General features: G+C 48.0%; 1 pseudogene; it reads right to left on the reverse strand.

The window, feature by feature from the left end:
• The window catches only part of LOC112113153, a 46817-nt pseudogene extending 39568 nt beyond the window's left edge, over positions 1-7249 (reverse strand).
• Between the last annotated feature and the right edge of the window lie 18873 nt (positions 7250-26122).

Below are 26122 nucleotides of genomic sequence, written 5' to 3' on the forward strand. Positions count from 1 at the left end.
GGGGAAAGGAATAATTACCCCCTGGCAGTCATTCCACTGGAAGTGGGGGGAAAGTTTAAATGGCAGAGTGGGTATTGTAAAGTCTTTGCCCTATGCAGTGATGATAGGAATGGACCAGAATCCATTTCCCTTATGTAAAAAGAGCAAAGGACAGACAGAGAGACCCCAATGGTGCTGTCTGTGTAAAGAAATCTCAATGATAGGCCCTCCAGCTAACCCTCCAGGTGCAAGGTTTAGGGACCCTAGACATATCACAACAAGCTCAGAGAGAGTCGACACGCTTGAGGTTTTCAGGGGTAGGGGGGAGAAGTACTTGAGAAGGGGGCAATGGATCCAGGAGTGAAAAAGCTGGGACACCTATTGGAAGAGGAGGGCAGAATCTTGTTGCAAGGCCTGGGATGAAAGATATACCAAGAAGGGGGGAAAGGGTGTAGTCTGGAGCGTGGGGCAAGAGAAGTGGATCCCGATATTGAGTCTCTGGAGGGACAACTTACTAGAGTAGTTACAAAGCAGGGGCAAAGGAAACTAGAGGAAAGGTCCATGGGATGTGTGGGTGGAAGGCAAGAGACCCTCACTGGTGGCCCTCGGAAGGCCAGTCTGAGAGGGCCCAGGGAGCCCCAATAGAACCCCATAAAGAGGGCAGAGCTCAGAGGATGAAGAAGGCCTCCCCTGGAGACAAGAAAAGGTCTAAATTGAAATAAGGGGTGGGTGTGTGACAGAGGCCATTTGTAGCATCCAGGTTGCTGCAGCACAGTGAAGGTTGCAGGCTTAGTTGGAATCAACCAACCTACCACTGAGAGGGATCACTGACACTTGGTGGCAATCACTGGGCTAATGAGATAAATGGCACAGAAACTGGGAAGATATCCATTTGGGAGGAACAGGACATCAGGAAAGGTCAGTGAGTGAGCTTGGTGGAGGAAAGAGAGCTTTGGAAGGCTCCTCCTGCTGTATACCTGTGCTCCCTCCTGCCATATTTGGACACTGAGGATTAAAGGGGCACGTGGTGAACGAGAAACAGACTATGTGTGTTTGTGACTAGTAGACCATGAAAACAGGCTAGGCAGTGCTGCTCACTGGGTAGCTGAAGAAGCATCTTGTGACAGTGAACAGTCCTTCACCTTCAAAGGGGAGGTCCTCAATATTTGTTAAATATCAGCAGAGAGACTGGCAAAGCACAATCATGAATACCTCTGCAGAGAGCTGCTGGAGACTACAGCCCTACAGCTGTGTCAGATGTGTCCTAAGCTGCTTGCACATTGTGTGTGGAGACCAACTTGCCCTCTTGTATCAGCTCCCTAGCTGTCTTCTACTGTGCATCTGGGAACAGATCCAAATATGGGGTGATTTCATCCCAAAAGACAAAAAGGTCTCAGAACATAGTGGCTGCATAATTCACTACCCTCCTGCACAGAATAGCACATGCGTAGATTTTCTTGACCACAAAGTCTAGTTTCCTGGCTTCTCTGTTAGGAAGAGCAGAGGTGAGTTGGTTCTCTCTTGTACCACCCGATAAAGGCAATCAGCCTGTTTCTCTACTGTAGCTGTAGACACAGGTGAAAGCAAGATGTCCTTGGCAGACTGCAGCAGTCCACCGCAGAGAGGTAACATCAACTTTCCCCTTTTCACTGGATTGGAGTATAGCAATGATTCCCTATTCCTCCTGCTGGTCAGATAGAGATTGGAGTCCAAGGGTTTCTGCCACTTTCCCCACCAGGTCATGGACTGCTTCAGATCATCAGGTGGAAATGCAGATTGACATCACTCTCCTTGATGGCAACATGGGCTGTTCGTGTCCCCTGGGTCATCCTGTGATGAAATATCTCCTTGGGCATCATGTTCATCCTCTTCCATGTAACTGGGTGGGCTGGCCTTTTGGGGTCCTGGGTCCCGCCAGCCCTGTTTGATTATCAGACCCAGCTGGGAAAAGGTCAGGTGATCACTTTAAAGGGCTGAGAGAGCTCAGTTAGAAATAGGTTCTTGCAGTAGGCTCGGGAGCAGAGGGTTTGAAGGGAAGGTGTGTCCTCTTTTCAGCGTGTGATACTCTCCTCAGGGCGCTCAGAACCATAAGCCACTGTTACCCCTCTGCCTTAGCAAAGGAGAGTTTTGCTGGAGCTTAGACTGTGTGTCAGCTCCCTGCCACGTCAGTCCGCCCGCCTCCCCAGCAAGCTCCTTGAGACTCTGCCAGTCTTAACCTTGCCTTGCAGGTGACATTCAGGGAACCCCAGTGCTTAAGATCTCCAGAGACATCTTTCTGCAGAGTCCAACCCCTATCACTGGACACACCCAGAAATTACCACCTTGCCCAAAGTCCCAGTCATCAAATGGGCACACATTTAATATGTGTCCCACCATTTCACACACAAAGCACACTTCAGAGTAGTCCTTCCTCCATGACTGGGACCACAACCAATTTTTCATGGTTTAAACATTAATCAATCATCAACAATTTAACTCCATGCTATGAAATTTTATCACAAGACCTTGAATCCTGCTTTGGGTATTTTTCCTAGATCCGGAAAAATCACTCAGCAGAAATGATAAATCTAAAGAAGACATTTCAAGGCCATCCATAAGAACCACAAGTGACAGCTCTCTCACACTCTGTTTGCCCCAACAATGATTTACAAACACAATGACCAGAAACTGAAGAGGACCAGCATCAACCCCAGCGAAGTAGAGCTAAGTGGACCATGCAGACCATACAAAGAGAGATCACTAATTCAATGTTTCCCAAGCAGTCGGTCAGGAGCAGGGCCGTAACCAGAAATTTGGAAGCCCCCTGCGAGAGAATCTAGAAGGGCCCCTTTCCATTAATAATAATGAATTACCAATTTAATCAAAGTATGCAAATAATAACCTACAGAAATCCACAATTAGTTAAATACAAATACCTTCAAAGCTAGACAAATAAATATATAAATTACATGTCACATTTTACTTTCTTCCCCTCTTCCTGAAAGCCCTCCCAGCAGCACCACACCCTAAAGTGTACCATAAGGGTTTCTCTGCCCTGGAAACATGAGTGGTATTTTGAAACTTGTTAACTGAAATGTTAGTTAATATGTTTTTCACCACTTAGAACTTACACAAAGGGGTCTGGACATGTGCGCTTGCTGCAGTTAACCCTCAGGTCCCACGCTGTGTTCTCCCCACATGTTCCTTGATCTCCTGTGCTGTGTCCTGCCAAGTGTTCTGTGCCTTCTGTAACATTCTTTGTGCTCTGGGATCCCCATTCCCCCACCATGGTCTCTGTCTTGTCCTGTGCTCTGCAGAAATGGATCTATGTAGATCAGAGTCAGAGAGGAGAGCAGATTGTCCCCCTACAGCCTCTTTCACTCTTGGTAAGGCTGAGGACAGAAATAGGACTTTGCTGGGTGTTCATAGATTCTAGGGCCAGAAGGGACCATTGTGATCATGCAGTCTGACCTCCTGTATAGCACAGGCCATAGACCTACCCCAAAATAATTCCTAGAGCAGAGCTTTAGAAAAACATCCAATCTTGATTTAAAATTTGTCAGTGATGGAGACTCCACCATGATCCCTGGTAAATGGTTCTAAGGGTTAATTACTTTCAACCTTAAAAATTTACATCTTATTTCCAGTCTGAATTTGTCTAGCTTCAACTTCCAGCCATTGGATCGTGTTACATCTTTCTCTACTAGACTGATATACCCATTGTTATACATTTGTTCCCCATGTAGGTGCTTACAGACTGTGATCAAGTCACCCCTTAACCTTCTTTTTCTTAATCTAAATAGATTGAACTCCTTGAGATAATCACTGTAAGGCAGGTTTTCTAATCCTTTTATCATTCTCATGGCTCTTTTCTGAGCCCTCTTCAGTTTATCAACATCCTTCTTGAACTGTGGACACCAGCACTGGACACAGGATTCCAGCAGCGGTCGCACCAGTGCCAAATACAGAGGTAAAATAACCTCTCTGCTGCTACTTGAGATTCCCCTGTTATGCATCCCAGGATCGCATTCATTCTTTTGGCCACAGCATTACACTTGGAGCTCACATTCAATTGATTATCCACCATGACTTCCAAAGCTTTTTCAGAGTCACTGCTTTCCTGGATAGAGTCCCTCATTCTGTAAGTATGGCTGACATTCTTTGTTCCTAGATGCGTACATTTACATTTACTCATATTAAAGTTCATATTGTTTACTTGTGCCCAGTTTACCAAACAATCCAGGTCGCTCTGTATCAGTGACCTAGCCTTGTCATTATTTACTGCACCCCCAGGCTTTGTGTCATCTGCAAACTTTATCAGTGATGATTTTATGTTTTCTTCGAGTTCATTGATAAAAATGTTAAATAGCCTAGTGCCAAGAACTGATTCCTGCAGAACCCCACTGGAAACAAACCCACTCCACGACAGTTCTCCATGTACAGTTACAACCCCAGCTCCACTGGGATCCCAAGGGCATAAATCAGCATGTGTTACTGACAGCAGGTTTGTTCTCTCTCCATGGCTTACACTTTCTATCCCCCTTTCCTGTCTCTAGCTCTAGCCTGTCCTACACTTAAAAGTTTTGCCAGCAGAGCTATGTTGGTTAGGAATGTGAAAAAAAATCACCTAACTGAGAAAATTATGCCAGCAGAAAGCCCTAGCATAGCTATGGTGACACAGGCAAAAAAAAGTCCATTTACATTATTTCTTTTGGGGAACTGGTATAAGCTATACTGGCAAAAGACCTCTTTTCCCCTGTCTATGCTTCATCTCCACTAGGAGGGTTTGCCAGTATGGCTATGCCAGCAAACCCCCTTCTTCTGTGTCTCTCTCTTTCCCCAGGGCTCTATCATATCTCCTCTCCCCTTTTCACTTAGTTATTTCTCCTCAGAAAGGCATGAAAATGTCACTAGTCTTTATTCTCCTTGTTATAAACAAATACCTATATTGCCCATCACTGTGGCATCTGGACACTTCTTGTGTAGCAGCAAACCGCACAAATGGTTCAGGTTCTCCTCCCTTTTCACATCCCTTCCCATCTAAGCTTGAGGAGCCAGTGACCCTGCGTAATGTTGTATAAATTGCCTGTCCTGAAGAGATGAATCTTGAATCAAGTTCTGGAGTTCTCAAACCTTTGAAGGTCAAGAAGAGCAAAGTATAATGAACCAGACACTAGATACTTGTCTCTCCCCACTGCAAAAGTGGGCGTCTCCCTCAGGGACCGCATCTCCAAACAGACTGTGAACTACCCATTGTCCTCCTAGCCCAGATTGCTTGGGCCTGAGCTTTGAGGTTTAGTCCAATCAGAATGGAGCCAGGAGAAAAATTTCCACTCAAAATGGTCTTCTGATGGAGAGTGGCTTTTCCACTAAGGGAAATTTGTGAAGGAAAAAAAAAATCCGTTTTCCTCAGAATTTAAGGAGTTTTCATCTGAAAAAAATTCTATATTTTAACCAAAAATGGGAAGTTTTTGATTTTCTGACAAACCTGCCCCCCAAAATTTTGGGGAAAAAAATGAAAAAAAAGTTCATCAACATTTTAATGGGAAGAAAACTCTTTTCCCAATCAGTCTGGCTCCCCAGCCCAGCCCAGGGCTGAGCACAAATAATTCCAGTGGGAGTTAATGGGAGCTGCAAGTGCTCAGCACTGCCCTAAGAGTGTTGATGAGCTGGAGTCAACTAGATTTTCACCCAGAGAAGGGGGGAGTGAGGGACATTGGGGGAAATGCCTCCCCCAGGAGTTAAAATTGAGCTAACGTAGATCAGCCAGTACATCTATAAAGCCCACAGCAATGACTCGCAGAGCCTGAGTTGACAGACATGGGCTCACAATATGGTGCTACAAATAGCAGTGTAGACATTCAGGCCCAGGCTGGAACGTAGGACACTTCAGAGCCTGAGTTACAAAATCTACACTGCTATTTTTAACACCGTAGTGTGAGCCCTATGAGCCTGTGTCCCTTGCCCCAGGCTCTGAGACTCACTGCCTTGGGCTGCTGCTCGCTGTGTAACGCTGTGTAGGGCCAGAATGCCGTGCATGATGGCCTTTTCCTGTTCCTCCAGTCACTTGTGCTCTGGCCCTTAGTGGGTTCTGAGCTACAGGAGAGTATGAGAGTTGTACATGCAGTGCTGTGAAAATATCCATGAGTGTCCTTGAAAAACTTAGTCATGTGGCCTGCACTGTGCACAGCCCATGGCAATTATTTACTAGATGCCCTTGTGCCTTGTGCCAGATGAGTCAACCCAGTCTTTCCACCTCCATCTGTCCACTACCATGTTTCTTGCTGTTATAGTCTGTTTCCATGACAGCAGCACCTTTCTCAATGGTTTTCTTACATTTCTGATACATATAGCAATCTGCAATCCCACTGGGTAAACAGGTAAATAAAAATCCTGTGTTATGGGACAGAAAAGACATTGGCACACTCACCTCTGCTCTGAACCAACTGGGAACAGCAATTGAGCCAAGACAGAAGCTTTCAGGACTAAGCCGATTCCTTAAAAGGCTAGTGCTCCCAAAACCTTCAGTCCTCTGTCACAGGGTGTACCTGCCCTATAGTGCCCTCCTCCTGGCCAAGTATGGCACTGTAGGTGCTCCCTGCCTCAGTTTCCTCTAATGTCATCAGTAAGTTCAGTGAGGTTGTATATAGGGAATGGTGCCCCTTCTGAGGAGTGTAGTTTATTAACCAAAACTCAATGAAAATCTGTTGTTCTCTCACCCTGGGTTGGTAAGAACTGATTTCACAGTTGTCACACACAGGGATTTCCGGCTGGCCATTCCCAGAACTGGAAGAGACAAAGACACACAGAGTCGCTAAACCAGAGCCACAGACTAGTTCCTCATGGCCTGGGGCAGGATCACAGAGTCCCCCCACCACACTGGAACAATGTACCTGTGTGTCACCGACTCGGCTGCCCAGTGAGAGCTCCCCCACTTGTCCTTACTCCCCTCCTCCGCACCTCTGAGTGCCCCCTGCAACCTGGGCCTAGGCAGGGGCACCACACCCACACCTGTTCCCAGCCATGGCTGGTGCAGGCAGGTTCACCCTCAGTGGCCAAGTGTGCAGAGCTTTGGGGTGTGTCTGCCCAGCACAGCATGGGAGCACGGGTTGACTGTCCATTGCTACAGGGAGCAGGTCACACCCAGGGCCCTGCAGCCAGACCCACGGTCCCTGAAGCTGCATAGTGGGCCCTGTGCTGCAGCAGGCTCTCATACTGATGGGATATAAGGGGAAATCTCTGAGCTCTCACTCACCTGCTCCTTATCTTCAACACCGATGATTTCTCCCATCAAGGCCAATCCCAATGTGAGTGTTTCCCCTGCCCATCTCCACTTTGGTCTGGACGATCCATGTCAGGTCCAATGGGTGGGAATGGGCTGCCTGGAGCAGAAAGCAGAACAGCGGGCAGTGAGGAGTGAGCTCTCCTCGCCTGTGCTGAATCGGGGATCCTGACCCAGCAGCAAGAGCCAGAGGCAACTCCTTGCTCCAGTCAGCCAGGCTGCAGCATCCATGTTTTCTGCCGCCCAAGCACGGCAGTCAGGTGGCCCTCGGCGGCATGCCTGCGGGCGGTCTGCGGTCACGCGGATTTGGCGGCATTTCTGCGCGTGATCTTCTGGTCCCACGGCTTCAGCATACCCGCCGCCGAATTGCCGCCAAAACCGCAGGACCGGCGGACCTCCCACAGGCACGCCGCCAAAGGCCGCCTGACTGCCGCCCTCACAGCGACCGGCAGGCCGCCCCCTGCAGCTTGCCGCCCCAGGCACGCACTTGCTGCGCTGGTGCCTGGAGCCGCCCCTGGCAGCATCTCACCTCACCTTACCGAGTCGCTGGAAGATGCGGAACTCAGTGTGATTATCCCTGTATCATGGCATGATTACAAGCTTGCTGCATCTCTGGACCTTTCTCTGGTCTCTCTGAGTGCATCCCAGGCATCATCAGGCCTTTATCTTTACTGGAGTGGAATTCCACAATTCTCCCACTCTTAGCACAAGCCCTGGGCTACAGCACCCTGTGTATCCATTGTTCTTACCCTGCAGGTCCAACTCTGCTCACACACCTGTAGTTCTTCCCTTCGAGACCCGTGGTGTACATAGAATCATAGGACTGTAAGGGAGCTTGAGAGGTCATCTAGTCCAGTCCCCTGCACTCATGGCACGACTAAGTATTATCTAGAATGATTATAGTGATTGGACAGCCTGCGTAAAGCAAAAGTGTTGTTATTTTAGCAGTAGGATCACAGACTTTAAAACAATGAACAGTTTACACACGCTTATCTTATCTAAAGGCTAACCTCCAATGATGTTACCTAGACAGCCCTGGCTTCGTCAGTACTCCAGCGGATGCCTGTTTCTCAGCCTGGTTCCCCAGACAGCTTCTCCAGGGCCAGGAGAGTGCTCCTTTTCAGATCTTAAGATAGTTAAAGAAAACTTAGTTTGATAGCATCCTGTCTGGCAAGAAATCACTTAGCAGTGGTTGTGAAACCCTCATTTCTGTATGTTTTATCTTTATGGCCCCCACTTTTCTATTGTTAATCTCTCTGATTCTCCAATTGAAAAGAGATGGGCTTGTCGGAGAAAAACTGAGTTCTCACTCTTTTGTTTGGGTACAGCAAGTCAGAAGCTTTATTAACTCTCACAATTGTGCAGAGGGAGAGAGCTAAGCAGGTCTCCCAACAGGTAAACAATTACAGCAAGCATTTATACCTTTTGTTACAGACAATAATGAGCAACAACTGCATTTTGTTTATACATAGGTCATTTTGATATCTTGTTTTGCTCACTAATGTAGACTCTTAGTCTACATTCCATATTATCTACACAAGGTCGCAACAACTTCTCACACAGTTCTTTCCCACTCGCCTCACACATTCCTCTCTTCTACAAATCTTGCGTTATTAGGGTTACAGTTAGCCTAACTCTTGCTAACAAACTGTCATGCATTGCAGTTCTTTTCTGACAGTTCTTTTTCTGCTTCCACAACCCCCCCTTTTGTACTTCTAGTACAACAAACATTCTCAAACCTCTATTTGCATTAAGTCCTGGACTTCAGATTCTACATCAGATGCTTCAATCTTAGGGGTTCTGATTGGATGTAATGACAATGCATGATGAGCATGGACATGAAAGGTATTACTATTATTACGTCCTTTACAACAACAATAACATACTCCTACACTAGCTAACAGCAACACAAGCAATAACATTCCCATAGCGATAATATAATGGGGCTGTTGTACAGTCTTAGTCATAAAGCACAATACATCATACTTAATACATAAAATAGACACTCTATAAGGTGTATGAAAGGCATACTTTTCAACTTGATATATATATATATTGAAGCATGTGAATTTGCCCTTGTACTTCAGAGATTTTCTGAACCTCTGGTAACAGTGAAAGCAAATTTTGAAATCGATCAGGTACTAAACTAGTCCAATTAAAGGGTATCTGGAACCTAAGGGCTACTTGGAAAATTCTGGAAAATTCTTGGAAAAATACTGCAGGCCAGTAAATAATATGATTGCCTGCAGTGGTAATGAGATTAAAATGTATGTTTTGCAATGTGGTGTCATTAACATACACACAGCTATCATTAGCTTGAAAAAAATAAGTGTCCTGTCAGGGTAGTTCCTTGTCCCCTACCCTCCCAGCAAACGTGGTCATGAAGAGTAACAACTGCTCCTGGCTTCAGTTTACGGATACACTGAAGCTGTGGGGGTTGTAACGGCCTTGTGTCCATTGACTCCCTAACCCCATCCAAATGTCAGGTGTAATCCCAGGAGCACTGACTAAAAATCGATTGGGCATACCAGGTGGTCTAATTTCCCAGATGTCTCGGTGAATTACCCAATCCCACATGCATCCTCCCCATGGACCCGGCAGGATACGGTATGTGGGATCCCACACCCCCTCAACCGGTCCATATGCTTGGAAGGAGCACTGAGAACGTCCGCACCTTCACCCAGACAGTCTCCAAGTATGTCTCCATGGCCACAGATCAGATGGTACTCCTGATGTGTCTGTAAGGGCAGTGGGCCAAGCCTGATGCTCTAGATCATTCCGAATGGCCATTAGCTAGTCATTCAGGAAATCCTGAATTTCTGAACATGCTAGATCCCACTGTAATGCCTTCCCAGCCTCAGTGATATTCAATACCATCTCTGTCAGCAACTTCTGGGTCATTGAACTAAGGGCGGAAATAACATGTAACTCACCAACTCCAGCCTGTATCTGGGTTAGTTGTACTCCAGAAACAAGGACAATGGCCTTCTCTAGTTGCCCCAATTTCTCATCATGTTCTTGGTTCTTAAAAATATTCCAAACTGCTGCTGCACTATTGGCCCCATCCCATAGGGATCCGGTCAAGTCTTTCTTCTTTCTAGAAGAAATAACCCAAGCCCTCTGTTGTGCTAATCTAATGGCAGCCCCCTGTGAGCAATTTGGGTCTTCGTTTAATTGTTCACTAATTGGGTGACCAAATAACAATAAGGGCCTCTCTCATTCAACACAGTGCAAATTCCAGGAACATTCGCTATAGAACCCATCAATTGTAATTACAGATTCTTGGGGTTCACTGGTAGTGATATCATATACTTTTATCTCCACTGATCCATTCTTTTCCATTCAATTGTCTGCTTATATGGGATATCCTGAACCTTAAAAATATATATATATATTTTTTAAAACAATATTTAAATAAATCACTAAAGTGTGAAGGCCTTGGCCATTGGTTTTATCAAATATGTGGCATTGTCTGTATTTGGATGTGTTACAGGGGTAATAGTGTAATGGAGGAGATGGCAGGGGCAATGGCAACAAGGTGCCTTTGGTACTTATCATTTAAAATCCAATTAGGGAGGGCAATACATGCTGAAGGACTTATCCAAAACACAGGGCGCAGCCTGTAGAATAAACCCCAAACTCCAATCAATACCACGTTCCCAAGCATGGGTCCCACAAGTTTCTTCCTGCCAGTGTGTAATTCTTTGTTTCTTCACCAGGGTCAGTTCTTAATGTCTCTTGTAGTCAGGAATCCCTGGACTTTGTGGTTCCAATGAAGCAAGTGTTCCTTCTTCTCTTTTCCTGAAACAGTGTGGTTTAGCATCATACAGGGGAGAGGTTACTAGCACATCACCCTGTAATGGTTTTGCTTCTTCTAGGAAAATCCAAAGGCACAGTAGGTCTGTCAGTGGACAAGGGAGAGGTTACTAGTACTTCACCTTGTCTTTTTTTTTTTCTTTTTCCTGCTGTCCAGAAGACACAGCAGAGCTAGAAGGAGAAATAGGCGTATTAGTCGGAGAGTCCTCCCAAGGTGGAGGGGTCTTTTTACAGTGAGAAGCATGGGTCCAGGTAGGCAGTCCTTGGCACTTCACAGCGGTGTTGGTGGTTAACAGGACTTGGAAAGGGCCTTTCCAGTGTGGAGCCAAAGCAGTCTTTCGTTGATGGACTTTACGTAGACTCAGTCTCCTTGTTTCAATGAATGGCAGGGCTGCTAGGGTCTTTGGGTAGCACTTCTTTTATCTGTGAGAAAAGAAACCTACCACATTTCATTAATGCCTGGCAGTGTTTTGCAGATCTCATAGTTGTTTGGGCACATTCAGGCCCCCCTTTTCTTGGCTGTCAGCCAAGTCTTAGCTGTGGGCAGTGTCTTTGGATGGTGCCAGCGTCTTATCTTTGGACTGAGCTTGCTAGCTATTTTTTTTCCTCAGTTAACTCATTCTGTTCTTTTTCCTTCTCCCCTTCTTGGCTTCTTTTAACCTACAAAGGAAACTTCCACTCTTCACTCATACACCTTTTCCCAACAATGAACACATACACATTGCCATTATACAGTACATTAGTCTTATTATTCAATGTATGCCATGTACACCCTTCCAGTAAAATAACTTATTACAGAGCTTTGGAGCAACAAACCAGGACAAGCACACCCACTTTTGAGGAGTTCACTCGGTACAACCTCAGGTGTCCAATAGCTTTCCTCCCTCCCCAGCCCTCTGGCTAGAAATCTGAGGTAGACAGAAGGATCCCATGGGCAATATGGGGAGTGGGTTAACCTTCCATGTCCTTGCTTCCAAAGACTGTTGGTATGCAAATTTTAACAACAATTTTTTCAATTAAAAAAAATCTGGCCAATGAAGTTTCTTTTTCTTACTTAAGCAACTGTATTAGACTTTAGTATATCACATTTTCCTGATTTATCCAAACACTTTTTGTATTCCAAGTTGAATAAAACAAGTATCTGCTTTTTGATTTAACCCTTCTATTTAATTTTGAACTAGACTGTCTTATGAAAATATTAAACCCAACAATTCTGGCCACAAGACAAACACCACAAGACAGGACAAAGAACACAAAAATAATTCCTATTGTACCAGTAAATGCATGGTACATTGAATGCTGTTCAGCTGGCATCCGTTTTCTCTGATGATCTGAAAGACAAAAGAACAGAGGTCTACCCCTTCTGGGTAGTCAGTCATTGCTTAAAATATTTCCTTTATATACACATACTCTTGTTGATTTCAGGCAAAACAGAGGAATTACCCCATATTTCCTTGTATTTGTTTCATAGGCAGCCCAGGTTTCAGTGGCTTCTACCTTATTAGTTAGAAAATTGCATTAATACATCTGCTTTCTGGCTTGCTTCCAGATCCAAAGCTATCCACAGCTTAAAGATTCTTACTTAAAAAGGGACACAATTAACTTTCCCAGACTTTTGATTGCCTTTTACTTCTAACTCCTGCTTTCAAACACCCAGTGATCTGAAACAGACAACACAACCTATATTGGTAGGTTTGCATTTTTTTACCTCTGCTACAATATACACTGCACATGTTCTGGGGAAAATGCACATCCTCTCCACAATTCAATTTCCACAACACTAGCCACATCCATTTCTACACAAGGTGTAACTGTTTCTTTTGTGCTTACAAAATCTCCATGCACCCCTAGTAAAGTGACAGCTCAACCACACAGAGCCAGGGGCACTGTCCTTCTCTCTCTTTTTTCCAGATCTTTTATCTGCTATTTTGTTACCCAAAAACAAATTCAAATCTTTTATTCTCCTGGCTTTGACTACCCTGCTGCAGCCACAACCTTTGGTCTTTAGTTAAAACATTTTAAATCTTGTAAAGCATTAAGTCACCTTAAGGATTAAATGCTAAACACCATATTAAACAACACTAGTTTCCTGTGTCTGGCAAAAGTATTCTCGGTTTTTGCAACTTTAAACAATACCAATTCATCTCAAACTTGTAAAACACAGACCCCACAAAAACCAATAATCTATTTGTCCCGGTGCCTGGTTTTCCAGTACCAGGCACAAGGGAGTTAAGTAAGTCGGAATGTCAAAAGATCCGGATTCGGGCCAATCAGTGCCCAGGGCTGGCCAATCCTGGGTACAAAGCTGCAACAAGCGTCTCTTCTACATTCTTTTCTGAACACCGGGTTAAGGCCATTTACTTAACATATAATTCAAAGGGCTATCCTTAAAGGGTTTTACCAGAGACCCACCCATCTGCCTGCTGACACTCTAACAGAGAATTACACAGAGAACAGAGGGAATTATGGCCTAATAGGATCCTATTACAGGAATTTCTACTAATACTGACCGCTACAGGGGACGGGACAGAAGGATCCCAATTCAACCTCAGAGCTTCATCGCACGCGATGGCTTCCACTCTGAGGAATTACGAATGAGAGGCTCAGTTCCGTCCACAAACCTAACGCCCAAATGTATAAGACAGAAATTCATTAACCGGAGTCGCCAGTAACTGTCACCGAAATATCGGGTCCACCTAGCTGAGAGCCAATAACAGCCTGACAGGGATAAGGAAGAGTTGCTTTATTCAGCAGAAGACAGGAGAGCCTTGCACCTTGGTACAAAGACTTTGTCTTACACACATTTTACCATTCCAATTATTATCCTGGGGATTTGAAATCCCCATGCTTATAATTACTTACTCCTTTCCTTCCACTATGCCCTCAAAGTTTCCAACCTGTTTTCCAATCTCTCTATCTGTTGCCTGCCCGCTTGGGCCTGATCCTGCTTTTCTCGCTGAACCGTCCCTTCCATGGGCACCGGCTTTTCACTACCAATTTAGATAGGAGGATGGGCTTCTCAACTAGCTCCCACCCTTCCTGGTCTCTTCTCTTAAACATTCTTACTCACAAGGCTACCCGAGTCCTCCCTCGTGAGGCTTGCCACTTGGGCAAAACGCATGGCCCATTGGCGTTTAACTATTCAATTTTCTCTTGTGGCAAACACACTGCTGTTACAGCATATGCAAACACAAATGGTTAAATTCTGACAAGTCCCTGAAGGACCGGTACTTGCTTAGCCAGTGCTTCCTTTTCTGCCTGGAAGTCCTGTCTCAAGGCTTGCAACTTGCCCTGGGCATAGGTTTGAGTTGCTGCCTGGTTCATGATCTATGCTCTTAATTGCTCAATTCTAGTTATCAAGTACACAACTCTTCCTATTACTCCAACTTCTCTATTGCCCAGTCCTGCTACGACTGGGGTAGATCCACCTGACACCCTTCCCGGTCAACCGGGGTGGAGAGAGGAATGCTAAATCCCTCTCCGGTTCTCAGACTTACTGCGGCTGAGAGTAGGCACACTTTCATACTCACACACGTACGTCCAGACTGGCCACGTCTCTGTATAACGTTGAGAGAGGGTGCTGTGCAATCTCCAACTTGCTTCCTCTCTTGGGAGGGCAGTTCTTTTACACCCTGAGGTCTCCTGGGGCGTCTTTTCAGTGATTCCAGTCCAGGCCGTCTGCCTGTGGCTTCTTCAGCGTCCCCAAACCACGCCGGCTCCAGGGTCGCAAAGGCAGGCTGTTGGATCTCACTGGACAGTTAAGCTTTGCAAATGTAATCTCAGCACTGTAACTTGTATTGCCTTTGGTTTGACTCTGTCTATATTTTTCCCACAGCCAGCTGGGGCCGAAAGCAGTTTTTCTTTGTACTTAGCCTGGTCTGCATTGATTCTTGACCTTGAACGCAGATTAACTTTCTCTTTATCTCTGGACCAAGCTGAATTTCAAATTAACCCGTTCCTTTCCTCAATAGACAAATTGCTCCCATTGTGTGTCAGAGGCTTTTTGGTGATTAAAAGCTCCTCTGAGATGTATGATCTTATCTAGCTTGAAGGTACCTTCTAGTGGGCAATTTGTTTAGATGAATTTTCACGCGTGTAATGATTCCAATTCTCTAAATACCTGCAGGTTTTAGGACCATAATGTACATACATGAAATAAGCTGGGGTACCCTTAGGGGGTGAGAGGGAATCCTTAGACTGTCCCCCACCCATTTTCCAATCACACACACACACACACACACACACCAAGGCCTTACTCCAGGTACTATTCCCAAGTACCTCAGGTACTATTCCCAAGTACCTCGATGCATCACTTGAGGCGGTAAAAACCCCTCTTGAGGCGGTAAACAACCCCTCTGTCCGGACTATGAGGCGGTAAAAAACCCCTCCTGCTGAGGCAGTAACAACCCCTCAACACAGGTGCAAACCTATGCACCTCAACACAGGTGCAAACCTATGCACCTCGCATATGCATACAGGGGGCGGCAAACAATTCCCCTACGCCGCTCAGCATCTGACCTTGCTGCACAGTCAATAAGTTCGGATGGCGTGAGCCCAACAGGGACAGACGGCCCCACGGACAGTCCTCCTCCGACACCCCAATAGAGATTTCAAAAGGTCTCCTACCTCTATTGTGGCGCCATGGGGTTCGAAGGGGAACGATCCGTAGCAACTGCCGGTGCCTCTGCGGGCGTTGCCATCCCGGACGAGCCCCCAAATTGTCGGAGAAAAACTGAGTTCTCACTCTTTTGTTTGGGTACAGCAAGTCAGAAGCTTTATTAACTCTCACAATTGTGCAGAGGGAGAGAGCTAAGCAGGTCTCCCAACAAGTAAACAATTACAGCAAGCATTTATACCTTTTGTTACAGACAATAATGAGCAACAACTGCATTTTGTTTATACATAGGTCATTTTGATATCTTGTTTTGCTCACTAATGTAGACTCTTAGTCTACATTCCATATTATCTACACAAGGTCGCAACAACTTCTCACACAGTTCTTTCCCACTCGCCTCACACATTCCTCGCTTCTACAAATCTTGCGTTATTAGGGTTACAGTTAGCCTAACTCTTGCTAACAAACTGTCATGCATTGCAGTTCTTTTCTGACAGTTCTTTTTCTGCTTCCACAGGCTGATTCCCTGGTGTCCTCTGGTTTATCTAGGAAGGAGACAATGATTTTTCTGTGAGGATCATCTCCTGGATCTCACGACAGGGGGAAGGGGGGAAGTTGAGGCTCTCACTCCCCAAGGCAGCCTAGAGCCCTGTGGTTACTGCTCAATAGAACCAGACAGAGCCCTGGCTTGAAGTCCCAGCTCCTTTTCCTGAAGGAGGAAGGGCCCAACATTACATTGCACTGACTGCCCTGACCAAGGATGGCCCAGTGGGATCCCAGATAGGAGGACAGACTAGAAAATGGATCTTCCACTCTCTCTTTTCCAGTCCTCCCCAGCCACAAGTGCAGGGGACTGGACTAGATGACCTCTCAAGGTCCCTTCTAGTCCTATGATTAAGGTAAAATTGCCCCCTACAATTCCTTATTGGATGTACTAGAGCCTGTCTGTGTCTGGGGACTCTGTCAGCAGGTTCCCTGGCATGGCATCCAGGAGCTCTGCCAAGACCTTGTGCAGAGTCTGCAAAGGAAGGGAGAGCCATGGGTCAGTGTTAGGGAAACTGGGGCTACACCTGCCACAGGATAGGAAGAGGGTTCTCTGTGAAGCACTGATGAGACCCCAAACACATGTTCTGGACTCTCTCATTCATGTCCCACTGCAGGCAATTAGCAAGGACTCATGGAAGGATGACAGCTGGCTCTTTAATGCCCTTAGCAGGTCTCTGAGAGGGCCTCATAGGCAGCAAAGTATGGAACAGCCAAGTTGATATGGATGGAAGCTGGGCAAAACACAGCATGTGGAAGGAAGGAAGGAATCCTCCTTGGATGGGTAATGTAATCACCCCAGAGGGAAGGAGCCAACCCTGCAGCCTGTTCCAACTCTGCCCACCCCAACCCTCTCTCTGTAGCTCCAGCTAATCAAGGGAGCAGGGGCCAGAGGCCACTCCTGCTCCTGGCAGGGAGGAGTAGAAGAATGATCTTCCTGGATATGGGTGGTATTCTTCTCCGTGTCCATGGTGAAGACACCATGCAGGACAGCTCGCATGAGGTGGGTCTCCAGCTCTGGCTCCAGGACAGGTTTCATTGTACTGTCAAGAGAGAGGAGCCGGGTTTAGACTGTGCAGTGCAGGGGTGCGACTGGCATCAACACAGATGTGAAATCACAGAGAAATAGGCACAGGCTGGCAAGAATGGAAACTGAGGCACTGAGCCAGGGAATGACAAGGCCAAGGCCTCACAGACAGTGGCAGGGCAGGAATAGCGCCTGTTCCCTGTTGCCCATCCTGTATCTGACCCCGGGAGTGAGCCTCTCCCCAAGGCCATTGTAACGTTACTGAAGTGAAAATAACAGCCCAGCCAGGAGAGGGTGAATGTTCCTGACACCTCTGGCAGAGGAGCTACACCTGGGGGTGACCTGGGAGACGGAGGAGCAGTGACTCCCAGTCCTGGGCCTGAGCAGCACCAGGATTAGGGGAGCCGGGCAGGAGGGTCTCAGTACCTGAGGTTGCCCACAGCGATCAGGAAGTGGGTGAGGACTGCACTGGGTGCAGAGTCACTGGGCAACTCCTCAGTGAGCTCCTGTGAGACCCAAAGGAGCATGTGAGATTCAGGCCCCACTGATGCTTCCCAGTGAGATTACACAGCCAGTGCCCCACACCACCAGCATGATCCCCCCAACTGCATCCCCTGATCTGATTCCTTCCTGCCAATCAAAATTGGCCCCTCGTCCCCTTCCCCTTATTCCCTCCTACCTGTCAAAATTGCCCCCTTCTAACTCCATCCTGACTAGTGAGCTGGAATTATCTGATTCCTTGTTCTCCACCAGCCTCAGCTGCCACTCCACTCCAGCCCCACTAATGACTATTCTCTTCTCCCCAACTGTCATCCCAGCAATCCCTGCCCTCTGCTGCCTCCTCCAGCACCACCCATTGGCCATGGGGAGACCCCTGCCCGTCCCATGTCTCGCCTCCCTCCAGCTGCTGGGTGCCGTGTCTCATTCACCACAATCCTCTCCACCACAGCTGCTTTGGAGCAGTGCGACTCCAGCGTGTCCTGCCCTCTCTGCTGTGCAGCGATGCACAAGCGGGGGATGGTGTGCAGGAATCTGAGCTGCTCAGCCTCATCCTGCACCCCCCAGGAGTGGGGCTGGGTGAGAGACAGCCTGTTAGCCAGGGACCGCCCTGCCCCACGCACACCAGCTCCAGGGCACAGTCCTCGATGGGGGATAGTGAGGATCCCCTCATTCTCAAAATCACCCATGACTCCTGCACAGGCAGGGTCAGAAACTGGGGAGGGGACCCCAGATTGTGTGAGACAAACACCCCTATCTTGGGGGTCCCGGATCAGGTGGGACAAAAATCCCCATTGGGGTGGTGGATTGGCTGAGACAAGACCCCCATGTAGGGGGTCGGGATGCTGGCAAGGCGCAGGACAATGTCGGTTCCAGCCCAGCTGGGGAACGTTTGTACCTGTTCTCTGCCCTGGAGCTGCTCCATCAGGACCTGGAGGGCAGTTTCCTCTGTGGCCATGTCCACCCCTTTCTCCACCTCCTCTAATGAGTCCCTGGGGGTCCCTGCACCAGGGAGAGAAGGGGACAGGGTGACGCCTGCTGGCACTCAGGGCAAGGATGGGGTGTGGTGGGGATAGCAGGGTTAATGTCCCCCCTTCCCACCTCAGGGACTCAGGGCAGAGCAGGCCCACACTCCCCACTCTGAGGGATGCCTTCGGCCCCCAGCAGCTTCAGAGAGCCCCTCCCGCTGTCCTGGACTCCCTGGGAGGTGCCTGCCCCCCTGGGGAATTGGGGACCCAAGTGGCAGCAGCTCCCGCTGCTCCTCAACCCCCCAGATCCCCTTCCTGCCGGGGACAGCTGTGTGACCCCTGCTGGTGTCAGTGCAGTTCATGTGGCTCAGGCCAGACACCTGGGCTGGGAGACCCCCCCCACCCCATATCACTACAGCCCCTGCCTTTTCCCTCCCTGAGTTCAGCCTGGCTCCTCACCTGGAACAAAACAACGGCAGCCATCAGCCTTGCTGCTCCCACCTCCCCTGACCTGCTGCTGTCCCATGGGGAGTGGGCTGAACTGGTGGTGTTGGGACAAGAATCCTACACCTCCTGCCCTGGGGAGGCTGGAAGGTCCTCACTGACCAGGCAGGGTGATGTCTCCTGCTGGGAATCAGGGCTGGGCTCCTGGGGCCAGTGCTTCCCACACAAGAAGCCCCAGAGCCACCCTGCCTGGCTCCCCTCCTGTGCTGGGTCCCGCCTGCCCAGCTGCATCCTGGGCCAGCTCCATTTGGGCCTGGCCAGTGCCTCTCTCCCTCGGCACCTGGTTGGTTTCCTCCTCCAGAAGGCCAGACACTTCCTCCTCCTGGCCTGGCCGGGAGCTGCTTCCCCACCAGCGGGGACTGAGGGGCCACTCTACTCCTGAGGAAGATGGTGGCTGCCTCCCTCAGGCTCTGGGGCCACCTGCAGAGCCTTCTTCCTGAACATCCGCAGGAGCCTGGCCATCCTGGAACTGAGCAGGGAGCAGGCATGAGTCTGGGGTCAGTGCAGCATCTCACTAACAGGCCTTTTTGGTCCCTCCCGCCCCAGCCAGAGCAACTACTCCTCCCCCCCACAGGGAGCGCACACACCGCATTGGGCAGGAGCTCATTGCATGATCTGCTCCCAAAGGTCCCCCGGCCACTCCTGGTGCTGCAATACCAGGGGAGTCTCATACTCTTAGAGCAGTGGGGTCAGACACAAAGACCACTGATTAGTGTGGACAAGCAGCCCCCTTGTCCCATCCCAGGCCACACTCCCGCCCAGGTGAGAGAAGGAACAGAACCCAAGAGTCCGGACTTCTCCTGGGAAACCATTCCCCATGTCAAATTCACAACCTCCCTGATCATATGAACTCAGGGCCCCTGTTTCCCGTTGATTTCCACAGCAGCTCACAGGGCCTGGCCCAACTCAGAGACTCTCAGCCTGGGGAACAGTGGGAAGGGCTGGGAGTCTCATTGCTGGGGCATTTCCAAAGAAACTGTAGATGGCTCTGGAGAAGCCTCTGCAGGAAATCTGTGGCCCAGTCTGAAAGCGAGGGGCTCCTGGGGACTGTTTGCAAAGATTCTCTCCCCCTATTTCTGCTTCTCCCCAGACAGACAGGGGAAGCCACTTAATGCCACTTACTTGCTCTAGGTGATGGAGCGATGGATGTTGGATGTCCAGTGTCACCAGCTGTCCCTCGCCCTTTTCCTCACTTTCCAACCCAAGGCAGGCTGGAGGGGATGGTCCCCAGAGGCATTACCCTGCTCAGTCAGCAGGGAGGGTGTGGACACTGGGCAACTGACTGGCTGTGAAAAGAAGAGTCTGTCTTATTGCCAAGTGACAGAGAAACTCAGCCAGCAGCAGGGGGTCCAGAACCCTGCCCTAGTGCAGGGGTGATGACACCTCCCAGCACCTGACATACCAGCACTTTACACACATTCATGAAGGCTGTAGGTACCCCAATACTCCTGAGGGGAAACAGGCCTGGGGAGGGAAGCTACTGGCTCAGGGTCACACCAAGTGTCAGAGTCATGGATGGGACCCAGCAGTCCTTATTTCCAAGCCCCTTCACTAACCACTGCTGCACACTCCCTCCCAGAGCTGGCAATTACAGCCAGGCCCTTAGGTCCAGTCCCCCTGCCCTTGAGAGGCAGTGTGATCCGCTGTAGTCACTGGACCAGGGGATTAGGAGTCCAGACATCTGGGTCCATTGTTGGTTTTCCTGTGGGACTTTGAGCAAGTCGCTCCCCCTCTCTGTGGCTCAGTGCCCAGCAGTCAAATGGGGATTTAATACTCACCCTCTATTGTAAAGTGCTGGGAGAGCCACCAGGAAAAGCTGCTCTGTCAGTGCTAAGCAGCATCTGACCATTAGAGGTCGGAGCACACTGCCCAGAACGAGGAATGTTTGGCTCTGGGGTTTCAGTTGTTTGTTTTTGGCAGGGAATCAGTATAATATCCCCAAACAGCAACAATCCTCCATTGGCCTTCTCAACATAAAGGGGTAGGGGACAAACCTCTCTACAGATACAGAAATGGTTAGTCGTGCAATTATTATAATTTATTTGGATAATGTGAGGTCATTACAAACTTGCCTGAGCCTTTACTAAATCATAGAAAAATACTTAAGTATTTTTCTATATGTGGCGCTCGGAGACTAATAGCTTATAGAGTGATGGGTTGAGTTGCTTTTTTTCATAAATGAACTGATCCAGCCAGTTAAACAAACTCCTAGGAACTCTTTGCTTTTTCCCAATAAGTGACAGTCACAGAAATCTTTGAGGAGACACCTCCTCCTGCCCATCAATCTGTAATTATCACCTATAGGAGCAATGGCAGACTCCAAAATGGTGCTTTTTCAATGTTATAATTTCTATGTTGTTGCAATATTCTTTATAGTTTATGTGCTGCAATGTTAGAAAGAGATAGTTCAATATTAGTTGATTGTGATTTGTTTGTGTAGATGATGTTTGGTAGGAGCTTTTCATTGTGAATTGAGGGTTAAGTTATTGTTGAGTGTGATCTTAGGAACTGTTTGGTTAAAAGCAAACACCCAACATCAACAAGAGTGTCCTCTCAAAAAGGAAGACAACATTCCACCCCCAGCTCTCTTATAGAATCTTCGAAATATCAGGCTCAAAGGGACCTCAAGAGGTCATCAAGTCCAGCTCCCTGCACTGAGGCAGGACCAAGTGAACCTAGACTAGCCCTTAAAAATCTCCAGTGATGGGGATTCCACAACCTCCCTTGAAGCCTATTCCTGTACTTAACTGTCCTTACACTTAAACAGTTTTTCCTAATATGTAACCTAAATGTTCTTTGCTGCAGATTTAGCCCATTGCTTCTTGTCCTACCTTCAGTGGACATGGAGAACAATTAATCACTGTCCTCTTTATAACAGTCCTTACCATATTTGAAGACTGTTACCAGATTGTCCCTCAGTAGTACGAGATGATTACCTCCCATGGCTTACAAAGAACACCTCTGTTAATGCAACCCAGAAGGATATTAGCCTGTTTTGCAACTGCATCCCATTGCTGACCCATATTCAATTTGTCATCCACTATAACCTCCAGATCCTTTTCAGCATTACCACCACGTAGCCAGTTATTCCCCAGTTGGTAGTTGTGCATTTGACTTTTCCTTCCTAAATTAAGTACTTTGCACTTGTCTTTACTGAATTCCATTTTGTTGATTTCAAATCAGTTCTCCAATTGCTGTCATCTGCAACTTTTATAAGCATATTCTCCGCTCCATTATCCAAATTATTAGTGAAATATTTGAATAGTACCAGACCCAGGACTAACCCGTGCGGAACCCCACTAGATACACTCTGACTGGCAGCAAAACATTGATCATATTCAAAGAATAATTGTCTTTCAACCAGTTGTGTACCCACATTATACTGATTGCATCTAGGCCTCATTTCCCTAGTTTGCTAATGAGAATGTCATGTGGGACTGTGTCAAAAGCCTTATTGACACCAAGATATAGGACATCTACTTCTCCCCCCCCATCCACTAGGCCAGTAATCCTGTCAAAGAAGGAAATAGGATTGGTTTGGAATGATCTGTTCTTGACAATTCCACGCTTACTCTTCCTTATAACCCTACAATCCTGTAGGTGCTTACAAACTGATTGTTTAATAATTTGTTCCAGTATCTTTCCAGGTATCCAAGTGACACTGACTAATCTTTAAGTCCCCAAGTACTGTCTTGTTAATGGATGGGAAGATACTTTTTTCCCTAGCAGCTCAGAAGAGAACTGGTGTACAGCACCTGGTTTGTTAAGGCCACAAAAGCTGAGCCAGGAACCTCTTCTCTCCCCTGGCAAAGAACCCCAGGTGACTAAAATAGTGGGAGTCACAGCCCTGAATGGGCTTTAATAGAGACAAAATTTGGCCCTGACCATTTCTTGTTCTTGTAGCAAATTTTAGAATTCCTTGGCGCTCAACACCTTGACACACCCCTTTCTCCTTCACAAGGGGCTTTAAAGCCCATTATCTCACCAAGGGTATATCTACACTACGTGATTACTCCGATTTTACAGAATTCGATTTTTGGCAACAGATTGTATAAAGTCGAGTGCATGCGGCCACACTAAGCACATTAATTCGGCGGTGTGCGTCCATGTACCGAGGCTAGCGTCGACTTCCGGAGTGTTGCTCTGTGGGTAGCTATCCCATAGCTATCCCATAGTTCCCGCAGTCTCCCCCGCCCATTGGAATTCTGGGTTGAGATCCCAATGCCTGATGGGGCAAAAAACATTGTCGCGGGTGGTTCTGGGTATATGTCGTCAGGCCCCCCTCTCCCTCACTCCCTCCGTGAAAGCGACGGCAGACAACCGTTTCACGCCTTTTTTCCTGGGTGAACTGTGCAGACGCTACCGGTCAGTCGGGAATCAATTTGGAGTGGGCAAATCTACTATAGGGGCTGCTGTGATGCAAGTAGCCAAAGCAATCACTGAGCTGCTGCTACCAAAGGTAGTGACTCTGGGAAATGTGCAGGTCATAGTAGATGGCTTTGCTGCAATGGGATTTCCTAACTGTGGTGGGGCGATAGATGGAAGCCATATCCCTATCTTGGCACTGGAGGACCAGGGCAGCCAGTACATAAACCGCAAGGGGTACTTTTCAATGGTGCTGCAAGCACTGGTGGATCACAAGGGACGTTTCACCAACATCAACGTGGGATGGCCGGGAAGGATTCATGACACTCGCGTCTTCAGGAACACTATTCTGTTTAAATGGCTGCAGCAAGGGATTTACTTCCCAGACCAGAAAATAACCGTTGGGGATATTGAGATGCCTATAGTTATCCTTGGGGACCCAGCCTACCCCTTAATGCCATGGCTCATGAAGCCATACACAGGCACCCTGGACAGTAGTCAGGAGCTGTTCAACTACAGGCTGAGCAAGTGCAGAATGGTGGTAGAATGTGCATTTGGACATTTAAAGGGTCGCTGGCGCACGTTACTGACTTGCTCAGACCTCAGCCAAACCAATATTCCCATTGTTATTGCTGCTTGCTGTGTGCTCCACAATCTCTGTGAGAGTAAGGGGGAGACCTTTATGGCGGGGTGGGAGGCTGAGGCAAATCGCCTGGCCGCTGATTACGTGCAGCCAGACACCAGGGCGATTAGAAGAGCACACCAGGAAGCGCTGCGCATCAGAGAAGCTTTGAAAACCAGTTTCATGACTGGCCAGGCTACGGTGTGAAAGTTCTGTTTGTTTCTCCTTGATGAAAACCCACCCCCTTGATTGACTCATTCCCTGTAAGCAACCCACCCTCCCCCCTTCGATCACAGCTTGCTTTCAAAGGGAATAAAGTCACTATCATTTAAAAATCATGTATTTTTTAGTAATTGATTATAAACATAGGGAGAGAACTGGGGTTTGGGAGGAGGGGAGGAGGGAAGGAAAAGGCCACTTCAAAAGCTGTTGAATGACAGCCTTTTGCTTGGGCTGTCCACTGGGGTGGAGTGGCAGGGTGCACGGAGCCTCCCTCCCCCCCCCCGCGTTCTTGGGCGTCTGGGTGAGGAGCCTATGGAACTTGGGGAGGGGGGAGGGCGGTTATACAGGGGCTGCAGCGGCACTCTGTGATCCTGCTGCCGTTCCTGAAGCTCCACCAGATGCCGGAGCATGTCCGTTTGATCACGCAGCAGCCCCAGCATTGCATCCTGCCTCCTCTGATCTTCCTGCCGCCACCTCTCATCTCGAGCGTCCCTCCTCTCCTCACGTTCGTCCCTCCTGTTCTCACGTTTGTTCCTCCTGTCCTCACATTCATTGGCAGCTTTCCTGTACTTTGATACTGTGTCCTTCCACTCATTCAGATGAGCTCTTTCATTGCGGGTCGACTGCATGATCTCAGAGAACATTTCGTCTTGCATGCGTTTTTTTCGCCGCCTTATCTGAGATAGCCTTCGGGACGAAGGAGGGAGGCTTGAAAAATTTGCAGCTGCGGGAGGGAAAAAAGGGAGAGAAGTATTTAAAAAGATACATTTTACAGAACAATGCTTATACTCTTTCACGGTGAACAACACTATTCACATTACATAGCACATGTGATTTCGGTACAAGGTCGCATTTTGCATCTTGAGTGCCTGCAGCTTTGGTGTTAGAGATCATAGATGCAGAGCCGGGCAACAGAATTGGGCTTGCATGCGGCCATGGTAAGCCATTGTCTTTCGGCTTCTGCAACCTTCATAAAAGCAGCGCCCTCCTTTCCCATACCAAGCAAAGCCCGTTGAGTGCTGCGTTTTTCGTGTTAACATGCAGCAGCAGCAGCAGAAACCAAACTAACCCCCCCCCATCCAATTCTCTGGGATGATCGCTTTACCCCTCCCCCCACCGTGTGGCTGGTATCAGGGAAGATCCCTGCTAGCCAAACGCGAACAGCTCAGTGCCAATGCCCCCCCTCCCACCCCCCGCTTGGCTAACTGCAGGGAAGGATTTCTTTTCAGCCACAGGCAAACAGCCCAGTAGGAACGGCCACCTCTGTCCCCTTAATTAAATTTCCATATTTCAACCAGGTTACCATGAACGATATCACTCTCCTGAGGATAACACAGCGAGATAAAGAACGGATGTTGCTTGAATGCCAGCAAACACCGGGACCATACGCTGCCAGGCTTTGGCATGCAATGATACCAGATTACTTGCTACTAGCATAGCATGGTCAAGTGTCCTACCATGGAGGACGGAATAAGGCTGCCCTGCCCAGAAACCTTCTGCAAAGGCTTTTGGAGTACCTCCAGGAGAGCTTCATGGACATGTCCCTGGAGGATTTCCACTCCATCCCCAGACACGTTAACAGACTTTTCCAGTAGCTGTACTGGCCGCGAATGCATCCCAAGTCCTTAGGGCAAATTAATCATTAAAAAACGCTTGCTTTTAAACCATGTTTTATATTTACAAAGGTACACTCACAAGAGGT

Source organism: Terrapene carolina, unplaced genomic scaffold (genome assembly GCF_002925995.2).
Source record: "Terrapene carolina triunguis isolate 2854851 unplaced genomic scaffold, T_m_triunguis-2.0 Scaffold620, whole genome shotgun sequence".
Lineage (NCBI taxonomy): Eukaryota > Metazoa > Chordata > Testudines > Emydidae > Terrapene > Terrapene triunguis.